At 39.0% G+C, this 9,865-nt stretch overlaps 1 long non-coding RNA gene across 1 annotated transcript; it reads left to right on the top strand.

Moving 5' to 3' along the window:
- Positions 1-548: 548 nt before the first annotated feature.
- On the top strand, positions 549-7,521 carry LOC118226996. Its single transcript, XR_004765136.1, has 3 exons — positions 549-826; positions 6,697-6,767; positions 7,342-7,521. It is a non-coding gene; the product is annotated as an uncharacterized LOC118226996 (long non-coding RNA).
- The last annotated feature ends 2,344 nt before the right edge of the window (positions 7,522-9,865 follow it).

Raw genomic sequence — 9,865 nt, 5'->3', positions numbered from 1 at the left:
ACACACTGCAATTTGCACCTAGATTTTTGCTCACTCTTTCGATTTATTAGAATGGTTGAGTCATTTTGGGTTAATCAAACTCAAACTAACATGGTGAATAAAAAGCAGAGCAGTGGCTATGGAATTCGTAAGTTATCTTTTTTGAACAGATGAAGAAACTCTCCATTCTTAAATTGCAAGAGCGGGTGATTACGTCAGTTCCGCATACCTTCGACCAATTTTTTAAAGAATCAATGTGGATCCTGGTACTAGAGAGATCATGTTATTCCAAAAAATGTAAAGCCTTAATTTGAATATTGCATTAACTTGATTAGTCTTAATAAGAGTATAGGTGTGCATGTAGCCTGTAAACGTAGCTTATGTGCCTTCAACCGTGATTCTTACCTGCAGAGGCATCCGCAAAATTAACACTCAATGCCCAAACTGAGCAGAGTAGAAGCATCCTGCAGACACAAGGCGTACTCATTACCTTACACTTTCAAGGTATTTTTATGATACGATGACATGATTACCTAATGTTAAAAAATGGCAACAAAAAGCAACATACCCTAAACACAATCCATGAGACATAACTATCATTCAGAGTTCGCATCCATTAGACTTCAGCTAGGGAAAATATCCAAGCCTAGAACAAGATGTTGCTTTTTACTGTGTCTTCTATATTACCTCTCTAGTGGTTTTTTGAAGACTCTTTGACATGAAATACATTCACCTGGTGATTCAGATTCTAATCTACTGCTAATTGAAAGAAGACTTAAACCTTCAGTACTCCGCCTCTAAGACTGTTCATAACTAATGGAATTCTATCATGAGAGCTGCAGGAAGCGTAGGTTTCTGTTCTTACTCATCACTAAATTGTTGTGCTGAAAATGTGATATCGCCATTAACTCACCTCACCCAGCTTCTTGGGTCTGAATCGGTTGTTAATACAATGTTGAAAACAAAAGGGGAAAAGTGAATACCACCCCGTGACTGAAGCAGGCTAAGCACTTTCGTCAATAAATGTATCCGGTCAGAAGTGTTTGTAATGTGACACTTCCTACCTTCTTGGTTGCAGAAGTTGTGGCTGCGATTTAATTAAAGTTTTTGCTAAACCATGACGAACAAGTATAAGCAAGAATGATTTTTCTCTTAATACACCGCTTGGTCAGCGAAACGAAAATAAACGCTATCGTTTGCAAGTTCACCAACGTTTTCAACACTGATTATAATCAACCGATAAGACTTCTCTTATTATTATTATTATTATTATTATTATTGTTATTGTTATTGTTATCATTATTATTATTATTATTATTATTATTATTATATTATTTAGTTGTAGGCCTATGGGTAATACCTGAAATCTGTCAGTGCAAGTATCATGTCATATTCAGACCGTCTATTCCTATTCATATTATAATATAATACTGAGGGCAGTTGTGTTATCCTCAGTGACTTACCATGCTATTGCGGGGGGGGGGATCCCTGCAGTGTATTCAATATATAGGCTCTGTGACATTTATTATGAATTTATCGCATGTTTCGAAATAGCCTGCAGAGCAACACTATTAGGACTGATAAGTAGCCTATGCATGCCACTGTGGTGGCGTTTCGAAGTTGAACTGGGTTATCCGCTGTCTGCGAATTATGGTAATGTAAAAAACGAATGGGATCGGAGAATTTGGCATAATTCTTTGGGTTATCAAGCTGACCCCAGAACGCACGGCTCGGGAAAGACTCGGCAGAGGATTTATAGCTTCTCGTCAGGGGTAAGAAATGTGATATTCCTGGACTTTTTTCCTTCTAGTTCCACTGATGAATACTGCATAGGTGTTGCTATAGCCGGGTTACTCCCAAGATATCTTCTCATCAGGGAGTTTTTTCTTGTCTCCGTTTGAGGTTTTTTCTCCCCACTGAGAGTTTTTGTTATTATTTTTACCTCGTGTGCTTCATATTCGGAGATTCAGGCACGGTTTTTTGCTTGGTTCTTGTCTTTTATTCCACTCTGTAAAGCGTCTTTGAGACAATTTTGTGCAAAAAGCGCATACAAATAAATGTTTTTTGATTTGCTTTGATGTGGCGACCCTTTTGTAAGCTACGTTTCTAGCTTAACGAATTGTGACGTGATGTAATTGAATGTGGAAGTCTGAAACAGTTCACCTTTTGAGATGTAATTAGTGACACCGTTTGAATCGTATTGTATGCTCTTTAAATGATACAATATGCATTGTAATTTGTGTGTAGTTATATACAATATAGCTCTGTCAAAAGTTGTCTGTGGTTAAACATTCCAGAGATGTAACCAAAACATTCCTGACATAGATTCTGTATTAGTCCAGGGGTACACAACAAGGGCCAATTTGTTTTGGGATATTGTGTCAACTTCAGTTCTTATTTAGCCCATTTGATCTGACATGTGTATTCCAGCTACAGTCCTATGTGGGTGGTTAGGCCCAGCACCTTTACATATATCTCGAAGGGAGCAAAGAAGTGTGCCTTAGTGCAAAAAGTATAAAACTGGGCTTACTTCAATGCAGTTGAAGGCACTCTCATTGGAGGAAGGAGTGAGTTTTAAAAAGCCTTTATTCAATTGGCATTACAAACACAAACACAACGATAGCCATAATATGAATGTGATGTGACTAGCTGATGAATGAACAGACCAAATCGAATGGTAAATGGTAAATGGACTGCATTTATATAGCGCTTTTATCCAAAGCGCTTTACAATTGATGCCTCTCATTCACCCATTCACACACACACTCACACACCAACGGTGAAAGGCTGCCATGCAAGGTACCAATCAGCTCGTTGGGAGCAATTAGGGGTTAGGTGTCTTGCTCAGGGACACTTCGACAAGCCCAAGGCGGGGGATCAAACCGGCAATCCTCCGACTGTCAGACAACCACTCTTACCTCCTGAGCTATGTCTCCCCAGTACCAATCAATTAACGTTTACATTAAACCGGGAAGTCAACCAGGTCATACAAATTGTTTATAATTGTTGTTTATTCTTACAATGAGAAGCAATATATGTGACCAGTGAGAGCACACCTTTCCAGTTTACCTCTCAACATACGTTAGCTTTTCTGTCATATGGTGTGTGACTTTTGGAGAAATACAATGGCTTTGTTGTCTTTATAGCATCTCTGTGTCTTTAATGTATTGCTCTTTTGTCTCTGGAGTTGCCAGAAGAAATTGTGCAGCACTACTGCGCAGAGTGGACACTAGAGATGGTACTGAATACAAATATCATATTCGGCAACACTCAGATAATGCATTCTCCTCCTGAATTTGACCAATATTATTTAGATTTGCATCTATTTTCCAATCTCTTTGATGTGATTTTCTCAGAAGGCAGCACCAAGTTTCTCTATTAGAAACTCAGCAGCAGAGAAACAGCGAGTGAGATTTTCCTTTTACACTAGATGGGCTAGAGCAAGGCCATTGCGCTTTGGAGACTTTATAATTAAATTAATCCAACACCGTAAATGCTATATCATCCTCTTTCCATTACTTTCTTAATTATTTAGGATTTAAATAACTGTGTTTTTAAAATTCAGAATAAATAAACTCAGTAAAAAAATACTAGCAGTTTCTGTCATTTTCTTCACAAAAACCCCACCAGACAATAGACAACAGGTGCTTTTACCCAGGTGTGAATGTGTCGCTGTCTACTCCAGCACACTATTTAGCAATTGAATGACCGATGCTTTGATACCGTTTTTTTTTTCATTCTGCAGGTTAATTGCATACAATAATTCATAATGAAGATAAGGAACTATTTTATCATTTAAAATTAATTGACTTCAGTGTACCTCAGGTAGGGGTGTTGATGTGGTTCATGCAGTTCATAGCCTACTATGGATGAGTATATCAATGTCAAATTCAACAGAATATGATCCATTAAAACTGTTGATTGCCTTTTGAATAGATAAGATATAAGATATACTTTTTATTGAACCCCGTGGGGTAATTTGTCCTCTGCATTTTGACCCATCCTAGTTACTTAGGAGCAGTGGGCAGCCACAGTGCAGCGCCCAGGGACCAACTCCAGTTCTGAGGCCAGTGCCTTGGTCAAGGGCAACTGCAGGACTGTGGTCATCTGCGCATTCCTTGGAAAATTCCCAACATTAGCTATCCGCAGTACAAGGGATAGACGTGGCTTGAGCAGGCAGGCTTCGAAAAGTGTAAATGGCAGACTTAACTAATACCAAAATTCTGAAGATAATTGCCTAGCGCTATATGATATTGACTGACACGCCCCTAGCAGCAGCTCCCCTCCCACTTCGGCGCACGATGAGGCACAAAATTATTAAATGGATCAGGCACATCAAAATCTATGACAAAAATACCATTTTGCTAGTGTGACAGCTTGCAACATGCCATGCGCTAGCTGCAAAATAGAGCCCAATGTGTTGTGCAATCAATCCCTCATATTAACACCAGCTCTCGCTCTCCCGCGTACATACTGTACCTCTGCAAACTCCTGCACATTTTTCTTTATTTAGCTGGGTCTCTGAAAGAGGCTAAATGGAGGTGGGGCTGTAATTTTCTGGGTTCTTAGTGGAGCATTGGCACAATTGCTGATCCTGCTTTGAAGACTGGGACTGCCTCCCAGTCACTACATGGCCCATTGGGTGGAGCGTGCTGATGCCAGTGTGCATCAGGTCTGTCTGAGGTCAGTTGCTGCATGGAGTCGGTTGATTCTATTGTGGGTCTGGGATCTGAGGATGAACTGTTCTGAGGTCAGTTGCTGCATGGAGCGGGCTGATTCCATTGTGTGTCTGGGATCTGAGAATGAACTGTTCTGAGGTCAGTTGCTGGATGGAGCAAAAAGTGAAACTGAAATTTTTCTTTCTGTCCCAAACAGGCCCTGACCATTACACCACTGGTGAAGTAGCCTGAATTTCCACAAAGCACAAATCTCAAGCCCACCATTAACAAGGAGTTTCACAAGAGGGTGAATGCTATAGCAGCTAGACAACTGCATGTAGCTGAAATACTGAGATGTGCTTACTAGCTGATGGCGTTTAAATTGATAAGATGAAATATAAGTACTTATTCAGATAGACTTCTTAGTCTTCTGTGTTGTCCTTTGAAGGATTCAGCACTAAGTAGTTAAACATTTTGACCTTATGTCAATATTAGAAATTAAAAATTAAAATTTTTGAATTTATTGGCATTTGATTTTTAATACCTTCCATTTTTAATCCCAGTCACCCACAGTCTGCCTGCACAAATGGCACATGGAGGGTACTTTTATGGATAAAGGTCTGCACAAGTTTCAAAGGATACTTCCCCCCCCCCAAAAAAAAACTTTATTATTCTTTTAAAATAAGAGAAATACGCTTTGACAATGACAGCTTTTGAAGCCTTTCAAAAAATTTGCCTAAAGGTGCAGCGGAGAGTTGCTGTCAAAATACATTTTTTCAAGGCAAGAAAACGAGTGTCCTCAACTATCCTTTAACTGACGAACGGCTGACTGAAAGAAAGCAGTGGCTGCTACGTTTGTTTTCAAAAACGGTGTTCAAAATCAAGTGAAAATTGGGGTAAAATTAACAAAAGGGGGAATAAACCTATTGTTTAATCTGCCAATATTCAACCAACAAGAAAGTCCCCCTTTGACATGAAAGGAGAAGGACTTGTTTTCCTAAGGAACATAATCTTTCTTTAGCAAATAGAGCAATGAGCTACAGTAGATGTCCATGATGTCAAAGAAAAAGTATGCAGTTGATTCTTGGTCTCCAATTTGCAAGTGGAGTCTGTTACTATTGTCTGTAATTAATTGCAAAGGAAATTATATTTTGTTATATGAAAATTCACATGTGATGCTAAGTGACAGCATTAAGTCTTGGTCTGACTAATTCCAGACTTGGTCTTTGGACTTGAAACATGTTTTGAATCAAAGGGCACTTAATTATGAATGAATCCAAATTTGAATGCTGTTGATTTTGAGAAACATGGCCACTATAGAAAAATGGGATATTTAGTATTGTGGGCCATTGTTCCGTCTGAAAGAATAATACGTAAATATCATCTTCTCATAAAGCGTAAATTTGATCAACATGCAATTTGGAACATGAGCACTTCAACTGTTCAACTTGCCTAATTAAATTAAAAAGGTTTATGCGGTCAAAGATGGCAAAATGACAGCAATCATATTTCAGTACACGAAAATTAGCGTACAATGCTGAGTCAACTAATTCTTGGTCTGTATAATTTCAGACTTGGTCTCCAGCCTTGTGCAGCGTCAAGTTGCACTAGCTGCATGGACCCTGGAATGAGAGCTTTGCGGCTATTTCATGTGATTGTTGGTTTGTCCAATTGCTTATGGTCCCCCTAAAATGGGGGGTCTCTGTATTAAAAGCAACATGGTTCACTCAAAATTGATTTAAATATCTACAAATTAAAGCAGGCAGTGCACTTTAAGACCACTTTAATGTGCTGGAGTACAGAATTACTAAACAACAAGAATTGTGTCACTGTCCAAATACTTACAGGACTACACTGTAAATATATTGCCATTAAGACAGCTGAAATACAGCCATAAACCGATCTTTATCCTGTAGTGTATTGGCCTGATCTTTTCATGACCTGCCTTTATCCAACAGCATAGACGCACATTCTGGAGCCAGATACATGATTTGTGATTTTTCCGGTGCTACTGGGTTTGTGTTTAGACAATGACCTCCGTGTTTCTACCCCTCTTCAGACCTTTGACCACACCCTGACTGCAGTGGGAGACATTGTCGGGCTCAGCGGCTGCCACCACTGGAGAGACAAGTCTGTATGACTCTGTTCACACAGTGCTGTGTTTGTTTATTTATTTCTTTGTGAACAATTATTTCATTCATTTCACAAAAATCCAACAATCCAGCTGTCATTGTTTCACAGTTACAGTTTCATTTGCTCTTTAACCCTGTCACTCGTAACCATTTTTGGATTGAGTGTACAATTGTTCCCTGATCTCACACCCTGTTTCACCACACTCTACAGCAGTGGTCTCCAACCCTGGTCCTGGAGAGCTACAGGGTCTGCTGGTTTTCATAGTGACTCTGCACATCAGGAATCAATTAGAGCAGTTGATTACATGGTTAACTCAACTCACCTGGTGTCTTGGGTCTCAATTGGGTGCTGATTTTAAGGTAAAAACAAAAACCAGCAGACCCTGTAGCTCTCCAGGACCAGGATTGGAGACCACTGCTCTACGGCATGGTGAAACAGCACTAATGCTGTGCTTCCCATGATCACGCCCTTTGTACATTTTAATATTATTTTTCTGTTTTTGTAATATTATTGCACTGCATAACTGCTGTTCTATAACTCTCCTCCTTTATAATTCTCCTCTTGCGTGTAGATGCAAGCAGTTTGATCAGAAGTATCTGAGCAAGCTGCTAATGAGGAAGTCTGTGTACCGCAAGGGTGAGCTATGGGACGCGTACTAGAAGATCAACATCAGAGATGCCATAACCATCATTGACCAGGTAAGATTTTCCTATTTATCGTAAAATGGGATGAGATGTATTCCAGTGACCCTATCAAAGACCACAAATCAAAAATCAAGAATTCTCACCGAAGGAAGATATACATGGTTTCCCTCAGGTATGAATAACAGGCAGCGCACCTATGCTGAATTCATGAGGGCCTCCACGAACATGCGAGAAAAATAAATAAAACCTCTCCATAATCTTATGTTGAACCATTCATCAAATATGCGGTATTTAAGAAATATGGGCATTGTGTCGTTATGTTTTCACCAGGCCAGGTGTAGGCTGTACAATGTGAATACCAAGGCTCCCTACCCTCGGTAGCCTGAGGCACTTAACCCTCTACTATTTTCCCAGGGGAATCCATCACAGGTCTTTCTGATGAGTCGAGTGTGATCAACTGCTTCCTTAGTGCATGTATAAGACAGCATTTAGTATCTAGTGTCTTGATTCTAGGCTTTTGGAGTCTGGGGCTCATGTTATTGTTGTTCGTAAACATGAGGACCACAGTGCCAATGAAAGTCAAGAAAGCCATTATGAGGATGAAAATAAATAAAGTCAGAGACATAGGCCAAACTTTAGGCTTAACAAAAGCAACTGTTTAGAACATCATTAAAAAGAAAGAGAGTCATGGTGAGCTCAGTAATCATAGAGCCAAATAAATAAAAAATATATCTTTGTCCCAAACTGAATTTATATATTAAGGACCAGGGAAAGGCAACATTGAACCTGAAGTGGTTGAAATAGACTTAATCTCATAATAATTCATTTAAATCAATGAACAGCATATGTTGATTTATGGGAACATCTATTCTATGTGAGATGCAGTGTGTAAAGTTCATGGCACTCCTGGATAATAGTACCACATTTGACCACTAGGTGGAGTAGTGCCTTAACACATTACCAAAACACACAGTTGTGAGTCAGTGATAAGTTGTCAACTGTCAAAGATGAGTCATTGTTCCATAGACATAGTACATTAGAACAGTACTGTAAATGTCTTCACTGTATGCTGTAAGCCAGGTTCGCTTCTAACACTTTATTTTAAATTCTGGAACCTTGTTCTTCACATGCCTGTAAATTTCAATGGTAAATTTGTCCTGCTGACCCCTGAGTGAGTATTTCATCACAAAACATGTTTCTCTCCAAAATGTGTGATCACATGAAATAAGAATTTTATTCTGAATACTGGTGAAAATGCTTGTTGTCAGATTGTCAGAATCTGCAGGGATGTGTCAGATTCTACGACCTAAAAGGTTTACAGTATTTCAAATAATTATCAAATGTGCTTCTGCTGTAAACCCTCCATCCACTGAGTTTTGCCTGTCTGTGGTGTCAGAATTGAGCCTTTTCTTCTCTGCAACTCTCTCCAGTTTTTGAAACTCCTTTTTCTACTCTTTCCTCTGCTGTTCCTTTGCTTATCCTCTCTTTTTCCTCCACTCTGCTCTCTTCTGTCATGCCTTTTGAAAAGAAAGGATGAAAAGAATATTCTCATCTTTTCATTCTATCCTCTCTTCAACTACACTCCCCTCCCCCATGTCCTCTTCTCTTTGCACCTCAAAGCTTTTCTTTTTCTCTTCTTTCCTCTTCTCCTCTTAGCAACAGAAAAACCATATAACTAATGCACCGATCTGTACACCAACAATGAAGCAATACATTCATATTCAATATGAAATATTAATGTTTCTCACTCAAATTACATGCTTCATCACAATTCTTGATAAGGAGTTCAGGGCATTGGTATCTTGCCACATAGCTACCATTGATGAATCATGGTATACGAAATGGCCCACAGTAATAGGAATATCAGTAATATATCTTTTTCATTTGTATATTTCAAGTCCCAGCCCATTTTGTGCTATTTTTAAAGGGGATTTTGCACATGATGTACCATGGGCAGGGGCAAGTACAAAAAATAATAATCTGGTGCTGAGGCACATGCCATAAAATATTTTTGATGATTTAGATTTCTTTAAAAAGGTAGTTTCCTGTATCCTTGAGTTTCATTCCACATAGCTTCCTGAGCCCAATTTAACAGCTAATATTAGCACCAAAAAAGTGCTTCCTAAAACTGTCAGCAGACCACCTTCTCATCTGCAGGGAGGTAGGAAAGAGTCCAAACATTCAGCACAGAGAAGGGAAATATTGGCATGAAAGGATAATAACTGATATGATGTTATTGGAACTTTCGTACAATTTAGTTCCATTTAAACTGGCTTCAACTGTTCGAAATGAGCGATTTATTGAGTGATTTTGTCAAGTAATGACAAGATTGCTAATGGATTTTCCTTTCTTCTTGAGTTAATCTGTGAGCCTGTGGTTCCATATTTTTGTTTTTTGACAAGCTTGCCTTTCTTCCTCTGAATGCTCACAGCTTTTTATATGAAAGTCTAA

Source organism: Anguilla anguilla, chromosome 5, assembly GCF_013347855.1.
Source record: "Anguilla anguilla isolate fAngAng1 chromosome 5, fAngAng1.pri, whole genome shotgun sequence".
Taxonomy (NCBI): Eukaryota; Metazoa; Chordata; class Actinopteri; order Anguilliformes; family Anguillidae; genus Anguilla; species Anguilla anguilla.
Note: the sequence above shows the minus strand (reverse complement) of the source record. Positions and strands in the feature narration are given on the sequence as shown.